Raw genomic sequence first — 22,957 nt, 5'->3', positions numbered from 1 at the left:
CCACACAAAAATTTTGATCGGGATCGGGATCATTTGCCCAAGCCCAAGCCTCAGCCCTCAGTCTTATGATATATACTAGACTCACTCTTATATATATACCCTACTCCCTCAAGAGGGAATGAGAGCATGTGGGGCAAGTCCTCCACTCTCCTCCCTTCTCTTCCCACTTGCACCCTTAGACTTTCTAATTCGGGCCTAGTTCCCTACTAGAAATTGACGGTTTTAGGGATTCCGAGGGCATAAAGTGACCAAATGGAGGGCTGTAAATCACAGCACGTCTGTCTGATCGAGACGCTCATTTTGAGCTATCATACGTTCTATTCTATAGCTGGGTCAGAAAAAAAGGACCAAAAAATCAAAAAATAAGAAAAGACTTGGGTTGCAAAACACCCAAAATTACTAGGTGAGCAGCCTTCACAGGCCCTCACTGACACTTCTAGGGAATCCAAGTCATATGAACCTACGCTCTGGACGAGTGTTAGAGCTCGAGCATATTGGTAGTGCCTCCATTTACGCGGGCACCCATTATTCCTCCACCCTAGGTTCTGGACCTTCGGCCGGGGCTCAAGGTAGCGCGACCCAAGATCCTCATATCGCGTCTAGTGATTCTTCCTCTGACTACGAAGTCATGGAGGGGTATCCTACACCAAACCCTGATAGTTCAAGTCAAGACATGCATGCCATGGGCCCACGGCCTGGGTCCAGCGTGTTTAGCCGCTTAAAAGAGACCCTTAGTAGAGCTACTCGCTCCGAACATGCGGTTAATGAAATAAATGAAGGGAGTGGGGAAGTAAATTCTTCATTCATGCCTAAAATGGACCCTATGCTTCTTGAGAGTGTGCATGTGAATGTTCCATCCACTGCACCTCCTGATCCTTTAGGACTATCTCCCTCTGAGGTTTTACTACCCGATGGTAGGAGTCTTGCTGAAGTGCAAGAGATCGAACGCTATATGCAAGCAACAAGGGAGAGGGAAATTGAGAACCTACGAAGGCTAGAACAAAGTTGAGCCCTGAAAGCAAAGGCTCCTATGACAACAATCATGCCAGCCGAGCAACCGAGTGCTCCCAAGGTAGCAGTCACGGAGGGGCAAGCTATGGGGAGCAATAATGCTTCCACTTCAAGGGAAACCTCCAGCACGCCAGGCCTATATGGGATATTCCTAAACGAAAATTGGGAGTATGACCTACAAGCAGAAGCTTTAAATTGATCGGTACACAGGACACACCTATCATGTGGGTTGGTTAGATGTTCTACAATCCACATCGGGTGCTACTAGCATAGATGAGCAACAACAGAAAGTCTGTGATGTCCTCCATAGAATTGTCGAGTTAGAAAGACAGAACACAGGGATCAACATGCCTTCAACAGGCCTAATGAGATTCTTGGATACGGGAAAGGCCAACCAACCAACCCTATCACAAATGGAGACTCCCTCAGTGAGCCCCATTGATCCTCCATATGTTGTTTCGCCAAGAGCCTCAGTACAATCTGAGCCCACAAGTGGCAGCTTTACCTTCCCAGATCTAGCTCATCTTTCTCTTAATGACACTACGGCTACCATGCATATCCCAGTGGTGAGCATGACAAGAAGTACACCATGGAGTTCATTTGTTAATACTGCGCCGATGCTTAGTAGCACAGTGCCCCCAACTATACCTACATGTATGTATCAATCATGTGCACCTGTCATACCTCAGCCTCATGTAGCTCCTACACCTCCGATTATTCCAAGAGCTTACAATCCACAATGGAATTATCCAAGCTCTTATACAAGTGGATCCATGCCATTTAATAATAACATGCCATATCAGGCACCCCCTATGCCTAGGGCCACGCTTGTAAACTTTGGACCACCGTCTGGTACACCACCATACGAAATTTGGGACCCAAGAGCCGCGCGTATGCCAAGGCCAAGGCCAACTCCCATCTCACATGTGGTTCCAGGAGCACATACACCCATTAGCCCTGCTCAAATAGGAGATTTGGCAGCATTTGCTCAAACTATCGGTCGCTCTATTGCGCAAAACATGCGTAGTGCACCTGATAGAGAGCCTAGGAGCAAGGCAGTTCAAGTAACTAAGCTCACACAGAAATTCAATGGAGACGGAGATGCTAGAAAGCATATGGAAGTCTTTGAACATGTGTGCGATTCCTTGGAAGAGCACAATGAGCTACATAAGTGTAAGTCTTTGAGTTTGACCCTAAGCGGAAAGGCTGGAGATTGGTATAGAACCTTAAGAGTAGAAGAGAAAACGATCTACTCTACTCTTAGGAGACTGTTCTTAAAAGAATACATACGAGAGGGAGTACTTTGGGGTGTAGCCTCTCAGCTCCAGAAAGCCCAACGAGAAGAAGGTGAATCCGTGAGAGACTTCATTAGTCGCCTAAAGAATTTGAATTCTCGATGCAATCCAAACGAGCGATTCAACAACAACCAATTGCTCGATAGATTCATTAGGAGACTACGACATGAAAGTATTTATAATGGCCTAGTCATTAGAGGTATCACTACTTGGAAAGCAGTCACCATGAATGCAATCCAATTGGAGGATAATTTAATGATTGCAGGAGAAAGAGTGTCTGTCGAGCTGAAGTCTAGTAGCTCGCAAGCATCAGGGCATGAGCCAATGAAGATAAAGCCAATCGTGAAAGAGCAAACGATATCTGAGATGACTTTGGCAGATCTCACAAAGGCCATCCAAGAAAGCCTTAGGGGTAATCGTGCTCCACAAAACACTCATATGTATCCAAGAAGGGAGCAACAATGGTGCTCAATTTGCTTGGGCCCACATACTACGAGTGAATGCCCTACTTTCAGAGTAAAGTTTAACAGGACTTGTAACGCGTGTGGTAGGTATGGCCATCAAGCAAAGGATTGCCTAATGCTTAAACGCATCATGGAAAATAGACCGCCTATAGCTTGGGCAGACTCACCTCGAGTTCCTGCATTGATGCCTACCCCACCCATGGAGCAACAGGTACCATTACAACACATGGTCCCTAGAACCCAAAATGTGGTCCAAACCACACCGTTGCCACCTCCAGTGCTAGGACCGCAACCCCCTCATCCAAGAGTTACACCTATGAACCAAATAGGTTGCGAGTCATCTACTACTTATGTAGATTGCGAAGAAGACATAGACTCTAATATCACCTATGGAGTCGACATGCTTGAGGAGTGTCCCATGTACTATATGGAAGACCATTGGGGACAAATCAAACCGGTATATCAAGCTACTGCACTAGCAGCAAGAGGCCAAAACATTAATAGTTTTACCAAGAGACCACCTCTTCAGTGCTACGAATGTGGTGGACCACATCGAGTAGCTGAGTGCCCCATTAGAATGCAAAAGAATGCCGCACTAATGCAAACAAGTCAAGGGAGTGCATTGGCAATGCCAATACTCACTTGTAATCGTTGTGGCATAGATCATTTGATCGCACAGTGTCCTAACAATCCAAACGCACCGAAAATCACACCATTGAACATAATAGAGATTATTGATGGGACACCACCAACTATAAACATAGCACCAGTGAATGCACTCACACGGTCGATGCTCCAAAAGCAAAATTACATCCTCGAAGAGAGAGATGCTGCATCCATTGGCCTAGCGAGAAAGAAGAAAACACGAAGAAAGAAATCCTTTAATGCTTCTAGCTCAAAACCTAGTTCAAAGACTAACATAGGGACAGGAGAGGATCCCGTGTATATGAATGACCCTGAGGATGACTCAGATTCGATAGAGACCGCGGAGACCAAAACTATTACTACAAAGGAAAAAGCCAGTGAGGAGGATCACGAGAGGGAATTACGACGAGCACCAAAAGAGTATTCAAAGTTAAACCACCCAGTTGCGAACCCCCAAGATAAGCCACGAGAGATGAAAAATGAGGATTGCAAGAGAAAGATTGGAACCTATCCAAACCCAACAGTGGAAATTGAACGAGTCCAACAACTGAGGGGTTTGGTGGAAGAAACTCAACGAACATTAGAACCTGAACCCAAACATATCCAGATGTCAGACACAATGTTTCCCACACAAGTTCAACCTCACAAGAACTACAGGCCGTTAGCTATACCCAGTATCATTCGGGAAGAGAGTGAGGGTAGGACATCTGAAAGTGGACACACACCTTTCCTACTAGAGAGAATGTTTGGTGAGGGAATGCCCGACCCCCTTGAAGAAGTGGAGATTCCATCTTCACCATTCTCTTGTCAGGGTCCTACGTCCCACAAGATGCCATTAAATGCTGCCAAATTGATGGATTTCATGTCTTCAGAAGTTAGAACCACCATCATGTCCAAACTATATAAAGACCCCGAGCTAGTCTCCGCTCTTCGAGCCTTCCTCAATGGAGAATTACAGGCCGGATTACCACAGTTTTCACATATGAACAAACCTGGCTCGGTAATGAATGATGAGGAACATTTAGCACCACCATCTGACCTAGAAGGACATGAATCTGTAATTGAAGTACCCGTTAACAAGTTGGGGCAATACTTTGAAGGTGATGAATCTAATGCTACTCTGCCAATCACTACTAAAGGATTAACTGTAAAGGGATTCCTTGACGGTGGTGCGGGAGTCAGCATGGTGACAAAGAGTTGTTGGGAGTCTATGGGGCGACCTCACCTTGAAGCCACAAGCGTAGTGGTAAAAATGGCTAATGGATCTATTGTTACGCCTATTGGAATGCTAAAGGATCTCAGAATCAAGGTCTTGGGACACAAGGTAAGGCAAACTTTCATTGTTATGGATTTTTCCAAGCATCCTATGTCATTTGAGATGATCTTAGGGCGTCCATTCATGAGGGAAGCAAAAATGGTGCATGACTGGTCCAAAAACCACGTCTACTTATAGTTCTAAGACTCTGTCATTCGAGTTGATCTTTTAAGTGGTCGAACGCATCCTCTAGGAAATAAATTCATCATTGATAATCGATCAGACACAACAATTCACTCAGCTCCATTACAGTATTGTTACACGTGTAACGAAGACACGGATATTGGGGAGAACTCTCCTTATATGGATATCCTACCCGGAATGGCTGAGTCAGACAATGTCGATTGGGTACACCTAGCGGCAACTATAGATACATGGGGAGCTAGAGGAACAACCTGGGTAACACCAGATGGGGAAGAGATACCACACATTGCACCAGTAAACATGTTAGGTATAGCGCATGTAACATCCGATGATAAGAAAGAGGCACACCTACCTGAGAGTGAAACTGATGATTCCTCAAAGGCTTCAGGCCAATACACATCAGAAACGGAATCTCAGGGAGAAATGGATTCAGAACCTGAGGAAACATCGAGTGAGCCAAGTATAGAAATTGAACACTCAAGGTCTAGTACGACCATCTATGGTAATTTATATGAGAGTGAAGAAGATACAAGCGAAGACCTATCAAGCAAGTCAAGTTCAAACATTTACCAAAATCAAAACCTTAACAAGAAACAAAGGTCATATAAGAGAAGACGATATCGAGCAAATGTGAGAGCTAGGATAAACAAGGAAAGATCTACTGCAGAATGGCTTAGCTATCTAGGGGCATGTGATGCTCATCGAAAGCTAGTAGACAATTGGGGTGAACATCTCCAGAGTGTCATGTGGTGCAGCCCGCGACCCATTGACCTCGCTCAATTGGAGGTTACAGAGCCGAAATTGAGTCGAACTATAAGAAGACGTCAAAACCGAGAGTTAGCACAACAACAAAAGGAGGCAGAACTAAAAGAAAGGTCTCCGTCAGAACAAGAGCCTGCTGACTTACATATGGCTCCTGAACATTTTAAATCTTATACCACGGGGGAGCGAAGGGTTGTGTATGCCAAAGCCCAACGAAACCTACCAATGGAAGCAGTGGAGTCTATGATGGTCCAGCGGTAGTTAAAGAGATAGAATTAGCAGAACCAGGTGAGGAGTCTAAACCAGTCTTTATTGCTCAAGACCTTACCGAAATTGAAGAGGCTATACTTAAGGAGCTCCTCAAGGAATACAAGGATATCTTTGCTTGGACATACCATGACATGAAGGGCGTTCCACCTTCTGTGGTGCAACATACAATTCCCATGATCAACACTGCTAAACCCGTCCAGCAACGACCCTATCCAATGAATCCTAAGTACGCCAAAATTGTACAAGAGGAGATTGAAAAACTTATCCAATGTGGATTCATATACCCTATTGAGCACTCAGAATGGGTTTCTCCAATAGTCATTGTGCCAAAAAAAAATGGGAAACTAAGAGTGTGCGTGGACCTCAAGAAAGTTAATGCAACCACTCGGAGAGATCATTATCCCTTGCCATATTCAGAACATGTGCTTGAAAGAGTTGCGGGCAAGGAGGCTTATAGCTTTTTAGATGGGTACTCTGGTTACAATCAAATCACAATTGGATTAGAGGACCAAGCTAAAACTGCTTTTATCACAGAGTTTGGAGTGTTTGCATTTCGTGTTATGGCTTTTGGCTTAACGAATGCCCCTGCTACATTCCAACGATTAATAAACACTGCGTTTAAAGAATTTCTAAGGGAGTTTTGTGAAGCTTTCCTAGACGACCTTTGTGTTTATTCTTCTTGGGAGAAGCATTTGTTATATCTATGAAAAATATTTGAAAGGTGCAGATTTTATCGCATCTCACTGAACCCTTTCAAATGCCAATTTTGGGTTAAGCATGGAGTCATTCTAGGGCATATAGTGTCCAAGAACGGGATATCCACAGATGAGAGTAAGATTAAAGCCATTGCCGATTTGCCACCACCTACGAACTATAAAGGAGTTCAAAGATTTATGGGCCATGTTGGTTATTATCGAAGATTTATTTTAAACTTTGCCGAGATAGCGTGTCCATTGTACAAGCTTCTTATCGAGTTTCACTGGACGGAAGAATGTCATCAATCTTATGAGTTATTAAAGAAGGCCCTAACAAGTGCTCCAATCCTGCGAACACCTGATTGGAATGTACCTTTTCATGTGCATATTGATGCATCAAATTTTGCTATTGGGTGTGTTCTAACTCAACCAGGAGAACATAAATTGGACTACCCTATTAGCTTTGCAAGTCGCCAATTAAATGATGCCGAGATGAACTACACTACTATAGAGCGCGAAGGTCTAGCTATGATTTATGCAATAAAGAAATTTCGATATTACCTTCTTGCTACCAAGTTTGTGTTTTATGTTGATCATCAAGCATTGTTATATTTGGTAAACAAGGCGTGTTCCACAGGTCGAATTACACGATGGTTTTTAATTCTTCTTGAGTTTGACTTCACCGTTGTTGTGAGGCCTGGGAGGAAACATGTCATGGCGGATCATTTATCTCGTATCCCTAATGGCGAAGCGGGGGTTGATGATGAATTGCCTGATACTCCTTTGTTTATTGTTGAGACAATGCCTGAATGGAGTGAAAAGATTGTTAACTTCTTAGTTAATGGTTTTCCACCCAAAGAACTGCGAAAAGATATAGCTCGAAAATTAATCAAGGAATGCGAACCCTATTGCTTACTGGCTGGAACTCTCTATAAGAGAGGAAAAGATGATGTTCTTAGACGCTGTGCCCGCGAGGATGAGTATTTATATATTCTACAAGAGGCACCCATGGGCGTAGCTGGTGGTCACTTTTCAGGAAAGTTGACTGCCCGAAAGATCTTACAGTCAGGCTATTGGTGGCCCACTCTGTTTAAGGATGCATCACTTTTTGCAAAGGGATGTGATGAATGCCAACGCTTCAACAAGCCACAAAGAAGGGATAGGATGCCTCTACATCCCATCAAGGTAACCCAACCATTTGAAAAGTGGGGCTTAGACTTTGTAGGACCGATTAGTCCGGCTGCACGTAACACGCAATCACGATATATCATTGTGGCTACCGGCTATGTAACCAAATGGGCTGAAGCAAAAGCAACACGAAATGCGGATGCAAAAACAATAGCTAAGTTCCTCTTTGAAAACATTATCACATTATCACACGTTTTGGATGCCCCTTTGAACTTGTGAGTGACAATGGAACTCATTTTATAAATGAAGTAATAAAAGAACTCACATCAAACTTCATGATATCTCACCACAAGTCTACACCCTATTATCCCCAAGCAAATGACCAAGCTGAGAGTACCAACAAAACTCTCATCTCCATTTTGACAAAGACAGTTGAGGCTCATCGCACTGATTGGGACCTAAAGCTTACATCAGCTTTATGGGCTTATCGTACTGCGTATAAAGTTGTTATTAATTGCACACCGTTTAAGATGGTGTATGGCCAAGAAGCAGTTATGCCATGGGAGTTTGTCATTCCTAGTCTTCGAGTAGCTTCTCAAGAAGGTTGGGATGGTAACCCCTTAGTGGAGCGATTATATATCCTGGAAAGGCTAGATGAAGAAAGGCAATTAGCTGTGTGAAATGCTTTAGTGGAAAAGGATAGGATAAAGAAGTGGTTTGATAGCCATTTAAAGGATAAAGACATCAAGGTTGGTGATAAAGTTCTTATGTACGAGGTACGTAATGAAAAGAAAAAATTGAAATACGCTGGTAAGGGACCATATCGAGTGTGTGAAATTACCCCGCAAGGTACCATTCGTGTGGAGACTCTAGATGGAGTTGAAATCATTGGATTCCTTAATGGGAGTAAATTCAAAATATATTATGATCCTCTAAGCCAGGAAGAGTTGCAAGCCATCCATCAAAAGAAGGCTGCCAAGGAACAAGCAGAGCTTTAAAAAATCCAAGCAAGAGTTGAGGCTCGAGAACGACAACAACGTCTTAGACGCCAATGAGAGGCTAATCTGGGAATCACGCAAGCATTTTTTGAGGACACAGATGACGACTCATTAGAATCTGAGCCACCCCTACGATACCCAATTGAGCTAAATAGCCCCTATGGGAAAGTACTATACAATGCCTTATTAGATACGGGAGCTAAACACAATTTGTTATCCTATGGAGTTTGGTGTCAATTAGGGAAACCGACCCTATCCCCAAGTACGATGCAAGTCAAGGGAATTAATAAAAAGAAAACTGCTATTCTTGGAGTCCTTCAGACCCCTGTTGTCTATGACAATGGAAGCATAGTGCAGAGGTTTCTAGTCATGCCCGCGGGAGCTATGGAAGGCAACGTAAACCTGGGACGCACGTGGATGTTGGCAACCAAATGCACTATTGATTGGGATACTATTAGTGTCACGACGCGACCACCGACTCTTACCCCTATCATTCAAGCAAAGTCACCTAAGTTGCAAACTCTAGCAAAGTTGAAGGATAGCCAACATTCACAAGCCAAGGTGGTTAACTCGTCTTTGCCAGCTACCCATGAACCTAGCACTTCAACACTTGTAGTTGCAGCAAGCAGTAATATTGCAAGTACTCATCCACGACCTAAGAGTACATATCAATGGGTCCCCAAGGCCTTACTTCCAACTACCTCAACCCTCCCATCCATTCCAAGAAAAAATTTCCTGGGAAAACCAAGAGCGCGCCCTAGGAGAGTCAAGACCAAATCACGATGGATTCCAAAACAACTATTAGAAGCCCAAGGCTACTATGATGGAAATGAGCAAATTTGGGTACCTAAACGTAAAATTTGTCCTTCCCTATCGACAACAAACCCATATGAGTCAAACAGTGTAACGCTAAAGCCAATGGCAGACCGTGGGAAGGGAAAGATCACAGAATTCTACACACCTAGTCCAGAGCTAGTTTGGGCTCCAAGGCAAAACCAATTTATTCCACCTAGCTCAGGAAGGGGGGAGTTTCATGAAGCTTCTAGCTCCTCATGTAATACATCCATAGAGGTAAAAGCTTCTACACAGCCTCCATCTATAGTAGTGGACTTCCATGAAGCTACAAAAGAATCCACACCTCCCAGTGTTCAAGAATCACCTGATGAACCACTTCAAGTTCGATCCTGGGATAGTACCTTACCACCCTTGCAACTTGACGAGGCACCTAGGGTAATAGAAAACTACTAGCAAAAATCCTCACCTATTACCAACTGGAACAATTGGTTTCAAAGGGTGACGACATCATTTCAAACGGTATGATCTACCCAAAAAGGGGGGGAGTGTTTGTGGACATCCATCATTCACTTGCTTCCCTCTCAACCTTTCTCCCTGACCTCTTAATCTCCGATCTTAGGGAATGTATATATAAAGCCTTATACTCACAAAAACAAGATAAAAAAGTAAAAGAGCAAGAGCCATAACACAAATCATAAAAACAAATTATGCACAAGAACACGACCCTTGTAATATTTGCACTCTAACCATCATCTATTTGCGTGTACAAATATGGCTAGTACGCTAGAGTCATCCACTCCTGCCTTGGGTGAGAGGTACCCTCGTTACTTTTCACAAATATTTCACATGGTCTTTCCAGTGCTTGCATGTGAATGGGATTTGATAGGTACGCTAGCATGTGAGAGGAATTTTGAGGAGTTAGAATGGTTGATACGTCTCTTGACCACGTCTGATCCATACTTAGTAGAGAGCGTTTCTCCCATTGCACAAGCCTACCCTTTTGACCAAGATGACTATAGGCGTCTAGTGACCTTCTTAGTAAACATGGGCACCTATGATGAAGAAGAAAATTTCCACGACTACACGGATGGCACATATGGTCTCATGGATGATGACTTTGTTTATCTCGACAACGAGGATAGGGGTTTAGCCTTAGGGTTTCCCCCCAACCTCTACAATATCCTATTCCCTTGACTCTCTAGGGGGAGTGCAAATAATTAGGTTAGGGTTCCTTATGTTTTTTGTTGTGTTCAATAAGTGTTAGTACCTTTTTCCACTAATGTGCCTCCTGGAGGTATTCCTTTTGTTTCCTAGTGTGTACAGGAGCATGTTGCTATTGGTAGGATTTGGACCTTCAGGGAATCTTTATCTCGACTCACTCTTCAAATCAAGCGCGAACATCGACACAAACAGGTGTTTCTTGTCCATTAGCATTGCCCCTTATCTTTTTTGCATCTATGATTGTCAGCTTTAATTGTGATTGGTAGCCTAATATTCACCGCATTTGCTTAGTATCAAACATTTAATTCAATGTAATTTTTTGTCATAATCACTTGTCTAGGTTTAAAAATCAAGCAGTCCGACAAACTAGTTTGACCAAGTTAGGTATTAGAAATCTTCTCTTAATACCATGGGGAATGCCTTCCTAATAATTAATGGTTACTTAGGTTCTTAATCCGATTTAGGCAGCATTGTGTGAAATGTACTAGGGCTTTCTAGTGGGCTTGACCCTATTGACCTTTAGCTTAAGTATTATAAAGGGAGTTTACTAGTGTGATGAGCCTGGGGAGGTGTATCAGTGTGATATGACCCCCCAAAGTTACAAAATTAAAATGCTGAAAATGAACAAACAAAAAATCAAAGTGCCACACTGTAAAATCTTAAGCTAGAAGAGAAATCTCAGCTTGATTTGGTACTTCACTCACATGTATTGCCTATGGTACTAGAGCCCTAGAGGTTCCCAGTATGGGCGCTTTTACTTGAAAAGCAAAAAACCCAAGGCATACAAAATAAACACACACATCAAAATTGAATCACTGTGAAAAGACTTTGGGGGGTCAAAGAAAAAGTAATCAGTCAGGCGATGATTTCATGAGAAATTCCTTTTATGGTAGCTTAACTACAAGGTCTTCTAGATATAGCCTCTAGTCAGCCCTCAAACATGAATACTTGGCTCTCGCGATTAAACAACTTAATTGACCACAGAAAATTAAGAAGCTTACCCATGGTATTAATATTCGATCTCTAATGCCTTTCGGACGTCAAATTAGCGACCCCATACTTGTTTAATTTTTTACCTTTACATCTGTTTATGCATTTGATTACATTGCAATTTAATGTTCATTGCTAACAAATTGTTTAAAATTCAATTTGTCTACCTAAAACTGCATATGCTTTTTAATCACTTATGAGAATGCAATTAATGTGCCAATGTTGTTTGATTTTGCAGTGACTGAAGAAGGCTAAGGACATTCATCTCAAATGCTCTTCCACCTCGACGAACGAGCTTCAACTCAATAGCTTCCGAGGACGGAATCTACATCAGGAAGGGGGGCATGTTAACCCTCACGGCTCACGGACACCCATCACCTACGACGGACGTGTATTATGTATTTGGTAGAGTCAGGTACCGGGCTTGTCGGACCAATAGGAAAAGGGTAAGAGTGATCGCCGATGAGAGGCGCACTCTAACTGGAACATTCAAGGGATTAGTTGGCTAAGCATGGGCGCCCAAGTGTGGATGGGGTGAGCTCATATAAAAGCCAACTAAACCTAAAATTCACTCATTCTCTCATTTGTGCAATAGAAGAGTGCTCTTGCTCCATCTCCATCTCCATCTTCTTCTTCTTCACCTCCTCGTGTGTGTGTGTATGTGTGAGAGAGAGAGAGAGAGAGAGAGAGAGAGGGAGAGTGTGTGTGCGATCGAGCATTACAAAGGCACGACGGCGGCGAAGCGGTTGAGTGCGGCACGACTGCAGCTTCTTCTTCATCGCGGCGAGGAATCCTCCACGGCAGGAGCATAGAGCGGTGAGTGATACACCATCGCCCTCTTTTGAGCTTGCTAGATTAGTCTTGTTGTGTGCTTGGAGCCATTTGTGGCTCGCACACGGTGTGTCGGCAAGTCCCTTGCTTCGACAGTGCGGCAAGGAGCGCACACTCCGTCAAAGAAAAGAGAGTGAGCTCTCTCTAGCCTAGGACTTTATTTCGCTGGTGTTCCTTCCTTATCCACTGTGTTGACCTTCAGCTTCTTCTCATAATGGCGATGAGTGAGAATTCCTGCTAAACTAGCCCTGGAGGAGTTTTCTACTTGCATGGTGTAGTCAAACTCTTGTAGTCAAATTAACCACTTTGAGATCCCATATGAGACATCCATGTGTCGCATTACATATGGGAAAACTTCTTCCATTGTCAAGATTACAAATGGTCTAGGCAAGAGATAGGAGCGGTACTTTGTGGTAGCAAACATTAGTGCCAGAACCATGTGTTCTACTGTGGTGAATCCTTTTTCTGATGGGGTCATGACTCGACTAGAGAAGTAAATAGGGCGCATGAAAGAAGTTTTGGGATCCTTTTGCATTAGTACTACTCCCAGTGTATCATTTCCCACATTAGGGTTTACATAAAATGGTTCGTTCCACTTAGGAGGTGAAATAGTGGGAAGCTTAGCTAGGACTTGCTTCACCTCGGTAAACTGCTGCTCATTCTCTTCACTCCATGAGAAAACATCCCTTTGGGTGAGTTGTTGTAGGGGAAGGACTACTTGAGATAGCAGGTGAATGAACCTGCTTAAGTATCTTACCTTCTGAAGGAAAGAAACCAGCTGCTTGGCGGTGGTGGGTGATGATAAAGATACCAGAGCCTGAATCTTGCTAGGGTCAGCCTCGATCCCATTTTGCTGAAATTACATGACCAAGGAGAGTGACTTTGCTCTCACCAATGTGACACTTGTCCACATTGAGTTGGCCACCCAAGGTTTGCAGCCTGGTTAAGCCATCATAGACCTTGCTTAAATGAAGGGCTCGTGAGCTATAAATGCAAAAATCATCTATGAAAACCTGTATTGATGTTCCAAAGTAGGGTTGGAAAACAAAAGTCACATAGCGTTGAAACGTGGCTGGGGCGTTAGTGAGGCCAAACGGCATCACTCTGTAGGCAAAGCATCCCCAAGGTGTGATGAAGGTTGTCTTCTTTTGATCCTCCTCCGCAATGCTAATTTGGAAGTATCCTGAGTAGCCATCACATACTGTGTAGCATTCGTGTCCTGCCACTTCATTCAGTATTTCATCCTGGAATGGGAGGGGAAAGTGGTCCCTCTTCGTGGCTGCATTGAGAGGTTTATAATCCACACAGACTCTCCACCTACCTTTTTTTTTTGTTGTGACTACTACTGGGGAGACCCATTCTGAGTCTTCGACAGGGTAGATGAAACCTGCTTGTAGCAAACTTCTCACCTCTTTAAGAAATGCCTCTTGTTGGATTACTCCAAGTCTTCTGAGGTTCTGTACTATGGGTTTACTGCCTTCCTTGAGCTTTATGTGGTGTTGCACTACTGTAATTCCTATGATCTTATCATAGCCATCAATGAACAGAGTAGTGAAGTTTCCTAACATGGAGACGTACTCCTTTCTTTCTTCATTGGTTAACTCATTTGAGAGCATTTTTTGTAGCTTACCTACATCCTCCAATGACTTCTTACCTGATGATCCCTCTTGGTCTGCTGAGGTTTCTTCAGATTGTGTTAATCTGTCTGGGCTTTTAAGAATGACTCCCATCACTTCGATGCTACTGTCACTTCCGTCGGTGGTGGTTGTGTCTTCTCCTGAGGTAGACGAGGAGTCGTTGGTGGACTCGTCTTCTAAAGCCTCCAAGATCATATTGCGCTGCTTTCCAGTCCTCATGTCGTAGAATATGGACTTCCCTTTAGCATCCTTCATCTGGATCACCCCGGTGCTCTAGTCTTGTTTAGCTTCCATAGCCATAAGCCAAGGCCTTCCAAGAATGATGGGGTAGCACTCCCCTTTGTGTGGCATGACGAAGATGTCTACCTCCACTTCTGTATTGAATGCTTTTACTTTGACCGCATTTACAATGCCTATGCATTTTACTCTTACATTGTTTGCCATCTTGGCTCGGCAGGGTGCCGGCCTAGGGTGCCGGCCTACTTACCTCTAGACCTAGATGGTGCATCATCTTCTCACTCATGACGCATATTTGCGCGCCACCATCTATGTAGACGTTTGAAATCCGCTGCCCTTTGATGTGAGTGTCCATGGTGGGCAAGATGTCGTCGAGATCCCTCCCAGAGATAGCCCCAGCTACCCGTGGTCTTGATTTCCTGAATACTTACCATTTTCGTCCATTGCCTCCTCATTCTGGGTGCAAGGTGGAGTAATCGGGGCCAAGTTATCTTAGGGCCCTGCATTAACACATCCTGAACTGAGTCGTAGGGTTGTGCCTCCTCACCTAGTGAGAAGTCCACGATGTCTATCTTCCGCCGCGGTTTAGCTGCTTGCTTGCTAGATTCGGCCTTCCCTTTCATCTTCTCTTCTTTTTGAGATGCCTCCTCGTGCCTCGCACGCTTCACTCCCATAGCATCCACTTCTTCTACCTTCGCTTTTCCCTTGTGCTTCTCTCGAGCTGACTCTTCTACCTTCGCCTTCCCTTTAGCCTCTAAGCTAATAACACTCATCGCTTGGTTCACAGCAGGTGGTGGGGGTAGTGGCGGAATGAGAGGTTGGGGTGGTGGTTGTTGTTGTACAGGTGGTCGCAGGATTTGGACCGGTGGGATTGGTCCTGGATGCGTGGGTGGTGGTGGTCTTGCTCTTGGCGGAGAGATCTGATTCTGTCTCCCTCCTCTATTGAAATTATGTCTCCTCGGGTGTGGGCAGTAGTACATTCCATGGCCGTCTTCCCCGAAGTTGTAACAGTGGTGCTCTGGGTTCTGCCTTCGTTGTCCCCTTCCTTGTTCTGGGTTTCTGCTAGATGCATGCCCTTGCTGCACCAGATGCACAGATAAACTCTCTAGTTGGGTGGTGATGCGACTCAGCAGGTCTTGCTGTTCTTCTGATGCCTCCTGTGGTTGGACTCTATGATTTGTTGTTGCAGCCACTGGGGTTGGTCGGGCCGAGCTTGTTTCCTCTGACTCGTTTACTCTTGCTTGCATGCGCAGCTTCTTGTCTTTAAGGCGGGCTACTTCAACTGCCAACTCATATGTTGCAGGAAACCTTCCCTTCACCTTCTCTCTAAGCGGCGACCATAGACCATCAATGAAACGGTCCTTCTTTAGGAAATTAGGCACTCCTTCGCCTTCCTCCAGTGTGGCAACCCATCTCTCCCATAGGTCCACAAACTTTGACTCATAGGTGGCATACTCCAGCAGGCCTCCCTGCTTTAATTCTGTCAATAGCTACCATAGCTTCTCCGAGGTCGTGCCTCCTCCAAACCTCTTTACAAAAGCAGCCCTTAACACATCCCATGCATTCTTGGTAGCCTTGGGCAATGCATTATACAAGGACTTGGCCTCTACTTTCATCAATAGAGGAAAATTTCTCAATCATGAAACGTCGTCATCTTTGTTGGAGACGACACAAGCAATGTCGAAATCATCCAAAAAGTCAATGGTGAGATCCTCTCCCTTCTTTCCACTGAACGTGGGGAAAGAAACACTTGCCATGGTGGTGACTCGGGAAATTACAAACCTTCTTCCTTTTTTCTTTTTTTTTAACTTTTCTTTTTTTTACATCAATAGCAGCGGCTCATAGCGGCTTTTTACAAGGGTGGATGGATAGGTCAAAACAAGATAAAAATAGAGACATTAAAGGAATGATGGTAATCTAGTATGGGGAGAATGATAGGGTTCGTGGAATTGAGGATTTCTCCTAGTACCGCCGCACCAAATAGGTAGACGATCTTCTGTTGGTAGAAGACTTTCCTATCTACATAGATATTCACATGCATATGCTGCAAGAATCTGAACGGGAATGTCGTCGGCCCATTTTCCATCTTGCACAAAGGGTGGAATACTTACTTATACTCTTACCGTTCCAGTGTTGATGAGTCGGCACATCCACAAGAGGTCGTCGTCTTTCATGGGCTCTACCTTTCCTTCGTTGCTCAGCACGTACGGGGTGATGGTAACGCGTCTGACCACTCCCAGCCTCTTGGCCAACAGCAGTTGTAGGTAATTTCCGTAATCGGCGTGTTGCATGAATTCTACTCCATTCAGCTGCAGCTCATCTCCAGCCCACTAGGGTCTCTCCTGTGGTAGAGAGCTTCTTCAGGATAAGTTATACCAGGAGAGGAGGAAGGTCCTCCACTCGCTTACCAAAACAGCGAGAGTAGTAACCGAACCACTCTTCCCTAGGACATGGGAATCTTCTCACCACCTCTTCTTCTGGATTGTCGAAGTGGATTGGCAGCACTCGCATGCGTCGTGCAAATCGGTAGGCGACCTTCCGCCGCTTAGCTTCGGATGACTTCTTCTTTGACAAAGTGGGTACAACCCGGCTCTCTGAGCTTGAAGCACTTGCTTGGCCAGATGCCTCTTCCTTCGAGGTCATGTGTTTCTAGGCTAGCCTATCTTCTCCTTGCCTTTGGCTCGAGTAGCCCCTTTAGGCCACTTTGGGGTTATATTTTTGACTGCAGTCTCTTTAGGGAAAAGAGGCCTCACCGCCTTCCTTGACGTGAATGACTTCTTTGCGATGAATGGCGATGTAGATGATTTCAGCCCTTCCATTGCCTTCGTTGCTGGCACTCATCGACCGTGTGCTTTGATTGACAACAGTGATGGCACCTCACCAATCTCCCACCTGATGCTTTCAATTTATAGTTAGAACAAGCGACACGAGATGGAGAATTTACCTCTTAACCGTTGATGACACTGCAGCCTGGCAGTAGCACCTCAATGAAGGCGGCTAGTGCTTCTTTCGTCTCCTCTTCTTCCGTCCTCCAGTTAGAAAATTCCTTCAGCCACTCGTCCATGATTGATAGTGGGCGACACCTTCAGCATTGTAAATTGAAGGGTCTTAGAAAAGCCCTCCTCAGTGGGGGCACCAAATGATGGACGCAAAGCGGACCCCGAACCCCGACGGCCTCTAAAACGCCAGGGGCCGAATGACGCGCCTCGAGCCTGCCACGGTAAAGCGAACAGGGGGCACCACCTAGCTTTGAGCGGCTAGGACGCAAAACCCACGATGGTATGAGCACCGTGAGCCTACACACACACACACACACACACACACACACACACACACACACACACACACACACACACAGAAAGAAGGAGAGAGAGAGAGAGAGAGAGAGAGAGAGAATACTTGCAAACAATGAAAACCCTCGGGGGTGTGAGGGTGAATGATTTTTGCAATATTTACAAGGCGGCATGCCGCGGTGGTAGAGAGGTTGGGGGGAGGAGATGGTGCAACCTACTTGGTGCGTTCTCTAAGGCAGCTCAATGATTGTGAATACTTACAACCAAGGGCGTGCATACGTGTGTGCATCGACCATTGGAGTCGAGAGATGGATGTGATTCCCTTCGCATGGTGCAATTCCCAAGGCAAACCCAACACACAAGCACCCTCCCCATGATGGTGATGATGTCAATCCCTCCTACTACACTCTACCAAATGCTTGGTTCCTCATGAATTGCCCCCCCCCCCGATAGTGACCTCTCAGTGCCAATTTATAGGTGTTGGCTGCTGGAGCACGAGAGAGGGGTCGGGCCTTTTCTGAGCTTCTGCCTGGCCGGGGGGGGGAGGGGGGGTAAATTGGAAGAGAGAGATATTAGGGAAGGGGGGGTATGTAGGAAAAATGGAAGAGAGAGAGCTAGAGTGTTTTATCTAATGCCCGTCGGGCGGAGGGGGGGGGGAAATAAGCTGTGGTGGGGGGTACTGAGAGTGGGGGGGGTGAAATAAATTTTTTTTTTCTTTTTTTCTCTCGATTTTCAAAAGTTGGCTATCACCGTGATCGTGTCCTTCTACTGTTTTCAGCCCTAGAAGGCTATGTCTGACGTGCACGAGGATGGAGAGGGGGGATGTTAAGAATATCCATGGTTCTACTATCTCGGATAGGTATTGGCTGAAGCAGTCCATTGTAGCAGAAGCGTAGCCTCCGAAGAGTGTCAAAATCCCATGGCATGATAGTAATGTGGTGTGCATGGGCAGCCAGGATATATCCATCACTGAAGAATTCAACGAGGTAGTCTTCTGCAATTTCTTGCAGACAGAGAAGTGCACGGTTGGCTCATCGCATGCCCACCCTCCAATGCTTGCAAATCTCTCGCATCACTTGCTGGAAAGGAAGACGGTTGCATGTCATTCGATCCTATGCAACTCTTGCAGGACACCTATGTGCACCTTGTATTGGCGTCTTCTTGCTTGAGCATGCAAAGAGTCACTTGTTGCCCTTCTAGGTGTGGCCTTTGCACGAGGCATCTCTACAAATAGCATAACAGAAAATGACATGTTGTTTGTTGCACAAGGGACTTAAGCTTTCTAAGGCCAGCACAAAGCAAAGAAGTGCACCAAATACAGTTGTACTGCCTCTACTCGCTTGGTACTGACCTCAAAAAAGTAAAATAGCATACCTCTGTAGTGTGTTTGAAATTTGTGTCATGGTGTTTTTTGTTTGCACCAAACGCTCTCCTAGGTCTGGTGCTTTCACGAGCTTTTTATACAAACATCATTAATAAAGACTTGAGCCATATCCCTTGCGCAGAAGGTGCTCCGAGCGACGATGGTCAGTACCAAGCGAACAAGTGCAACGAACAGATTTTTCCTTCCCTTATTCGCTCGGTGTTGACCTCACAAAATACAAATGCACAAAAGTATATTAGCATACCTCTTCATTGTGTGTAGAGATCTGCGTCACTAAAGCGCTGCAGAACAAGAATTCAAAAAAGCGATGGGAGTACTAGAGAGTAAGAGGAGGATGAGCAAAAAGGGTTGGGAGCACAAAAGAGATGTTTTGCTCGCTGCGTAGCGTCGACGGGGGCATAGTTAAAATGATGGGCAAGAGGATGCGAAAAGAGGCAGAAGAGCAGTCAAGAATTTATTGTTTGCTCACTACATATGTGCTCATATGGGGCGAGGGTATAGTTAAAATGTTTGGCGGGGGTACTACCTCTAAACTTAGGATGCTCGTACACTTGATTGGTAGATCATACTCCATGGGAATCTAAGCCCCTTTATTACTCCCAAACTGGTTGTCTTTGAGAGCACAACCATAGTTAAAATGATGGGCGATAGAGGATGCGAAAAGAGGCAGAAGAGCAGTCAAGCTTTTATTGTTTGCTCACTACATATGTGCTCATCTGGGGCGAGGGTATAGTTAAAATGTTTGGCGGGGGTACTACCTCTAAACTTAGGATGCTCGTACACTTGATTGGTAGATCATACTCCATGGGAATCTGAGCCCCTTTATTACTCCCAAACTGGTTGTCTTTGAGAGAACAACCTACGTGCCTTTTTTGAGTGACCGTATAGAGTCAGACACCGATCGTCATTGCATGTAGTCGCCATCTTCATCTCCAAGTAGAACAAACAAGCCGCCCTTGCCTTCACCTTTTCTGGGCTCTTCCACTTGGCCACCTCTTGTGATCTTGCGTTGAGCGACCTCCATTGGTTTGAGTCCTTTGCTGCCGTGTCACCATCGCCCTTGCCTTCGCCTTTTTTTCCTCTTCCCCCTGGCCACCTTTTGGTTCTTACCACCTGCGACATCACCATCCACCTCGGCTCCATTGGATATTGCAGAGACAGGTTCTCTCTCTGTCTCTCTCTCTCTCTCTCTCTCTCTCTCTCTCTCTCTCTCTCTCTCTCTCTCTCTCTCTCTCTCTCTCCCCCCCCCCTTCGGGTCGCTCTTCTCTGTCTGTGTGTTGTGAACTATGTGCGCACCAAAGCCACTGCATTACGGGGTTAGGGCACAAGGGGAACAACACTCCAAGGGTTAGAGTGATCGTTAGGGTAAGATTACAAGTCTCCCAACCTCAAGATTGGCATAGTTACAAATCGTACGTATTAGTTGAGATTCTCCATGCAACGTTGTGAGGTTCAAGGCATGGTTGGAATAATGACTCCTTATGTGACCGTGCTTGAGTTGTTTTTCAATGCTATGTTTGGGCATAGTGAGTGAGTAGGACTACATATCTTTTACTGATAACATTAAATGCTCTGTTCCAATCGACCTGTTCCGAATGGACGTGGGTACAACGTAAATTCAAACCAAGCGAATAGGGCCCTTTGGAGATTCTTGGGGCCCATATTTGCCTGGTTTTTACTCTAGTCACGTCACCTATTATGACATTAGCGCACGGGACAGAACCAAGCGAATAGAAACCTTGAGGGATACTCCAGGCCCAATATTTGCTTGGTTATGACACCAAATACATACCAATTTTGAATAGTATTTTTGGCTTGCTTTTTCTTTCAGACATAGGGATCATAGTCCTGGAGACAGATGATGTGGGCAAGGATACATGTGAAGAAAAACTATACATGTTCTTATACAACGCCCGTGCTCATCACCGTGCACCAAAACTATCAGGAATGTTTAATGCAGAGTTTTGTATACAGAGGATCATTGATTGCTCATTTGAGTACCTACAAACCCATTTGCAATAGTACGAGGCAGCCATTTGTGACTATTCCATGACAATTGATGGCATGAGATATGTGCACCCAGCCGACCTTGACCCTGACAAGAGTGCGGCAAGGAGACTGAATCGTTGTCTAGAAAAGTATCCCTCCAATGCACTGCTTGTACAAGACAGGTGTATGAAGCACTTAAAAAAGTGTCTCTTAGTGGAATTCAACCACGGGTTTGTCTATGACTTGTACTTGCAGACGGATGGTGAGTCAGAGACTTCCCAGTCATCAAGTTTTGGTAGTTGCCCATTGGCGCCGAAGGAAGAGGATGTGGAGGTGCAGTTTGACCCAGAAGAAGAGTGGGTAGAGGTATTAAAGGAAACATTTGATGCGGGCTTAACTCTTGCTTCTCTTGCGAATGTAGCATTAGGATGCAAGCAAGAAAGCCCAAATAAGGAAGTGACTTTGTCTCTGAATTGTGCTCCCAGCTTTGCTATGGTGGCAGACGACACCCACTACATTCTGCTCACAGATATCGTGCATGAGCTGAATATACGGGATGACTACTACGTAGCTGCAATTGTGACTTTTTGTGAGGCAGGCATGGGATTTGTGGATGATGATGGATTGGACCAACATCTTCTTGCTGACATAGCTGTCCACGACTCACAGTTCACTTCAGGGTGGAAATTGATCAAAGATACATTCAATGAAGCGAAGTTCGGAGAGGCCAATTTTGCCAACAGATGAGCAGTTCCAATCGACAACAAAATAAATGCTTGGAAAACATGGGTAGGTTTGTGGCACCCAGAGCTCAAGTACTGAATAGTCAGTCTACTCACTTGTGGGGAAGGTCGATGCTGGAAATGGACAAGAATCAGATGGTAATTTCTAAAGGCATTCAGATGGTATTGGAGATGGCCCAGTGATAAAATATCATGATCAATATTTTTGTTGCCAGGTGCTAGTGTATGACGATAGTTTCCTTAGAAGAGTGGGAGGCTCACGGCAAGGGCTTGTCACTAGAGTACAAGGCAAGGATGCGGCGTTGTCTCACTACATCGGGCATTTCAACCACAAAAAGGTTTGTAGAAACAATTCAAGTACTTGGCAATTGTACTCATCTCACTTACGGCCCATAAATGTTTTAATATTGTTTTGTAGATCGTAATATACCACAAGGAATACTCCAAGGACAATACAAAGTTCCCACTGTTTGCAATGAAAGTTATTACAAGATTATGTGGTGGGCACCCCCTCCCACTAAATGTAGAAAGACTAATTTTGATTGAGAAACAGTTTGCTCTACGTGTCTTTGGCATTGGGTATGGGTGCCAAGCACTCAGAGCCCCCTATTTCATGTCCTATACAGCTCAGAATCTGGTTGCAGGGTTTGAAGACCCAAAGAGCTTAGATCCATACAACAAGCGGCTGTTTATGAGGGAAAGAAGACGCCTGATGCCCGTGGGGATCCTGCCATCAACAGAGGCTCGTCTATGGAGCTTTCACATCGAAGAGGTACAAAGTGAGGAAGAAGGAGGTGAATCGAAGAGGATAAAAACGACGGGCTCAGGTCCATCTTTTCCCGCTCCTGACTCATGAATGTCGCCACCTCGCATGACGCTCCCCCGCATTTAAATTTCCCCAAGCCATTTGTTTCTTCTCTTTGCAGATGTGTTGTAAAGACCGTGTAATTTCTGAACTCTTAAGAAGCTCCCTCTATGAATAAGTTGTCTATAAGTCCATTGGTGTAACTCTAATAGGTATTGGGCTTATCCTTGTCTCCCCCATGTCTAGTGTGCTTAAAGTAACATGTTCTTGCTATGTAGTGGGTTTTTTCCATGCCTTGTGTGGAC

Source organism: Adiantum capillus-veneris, chromosome 20 (assembly GCF_014529385.1).
Source record: "Adiantum capillus-veneris isolate H3 chromosome 20, ASM1452938v2, whole genome shotgun sequence".
NCBI classification, from domain to species: domain Eukaryota; kingdom Viridiplantae; phylum Streptophyta; class Polypodiopsida; order Polypodiales; family Pteridaceae; genus Adiantum; species Adiantum capillus-veneris.
The sequence above is the reverse complement of the archived record's forward strand: the minus strand, read 5'-3'. Positions refer to the sequence as shown.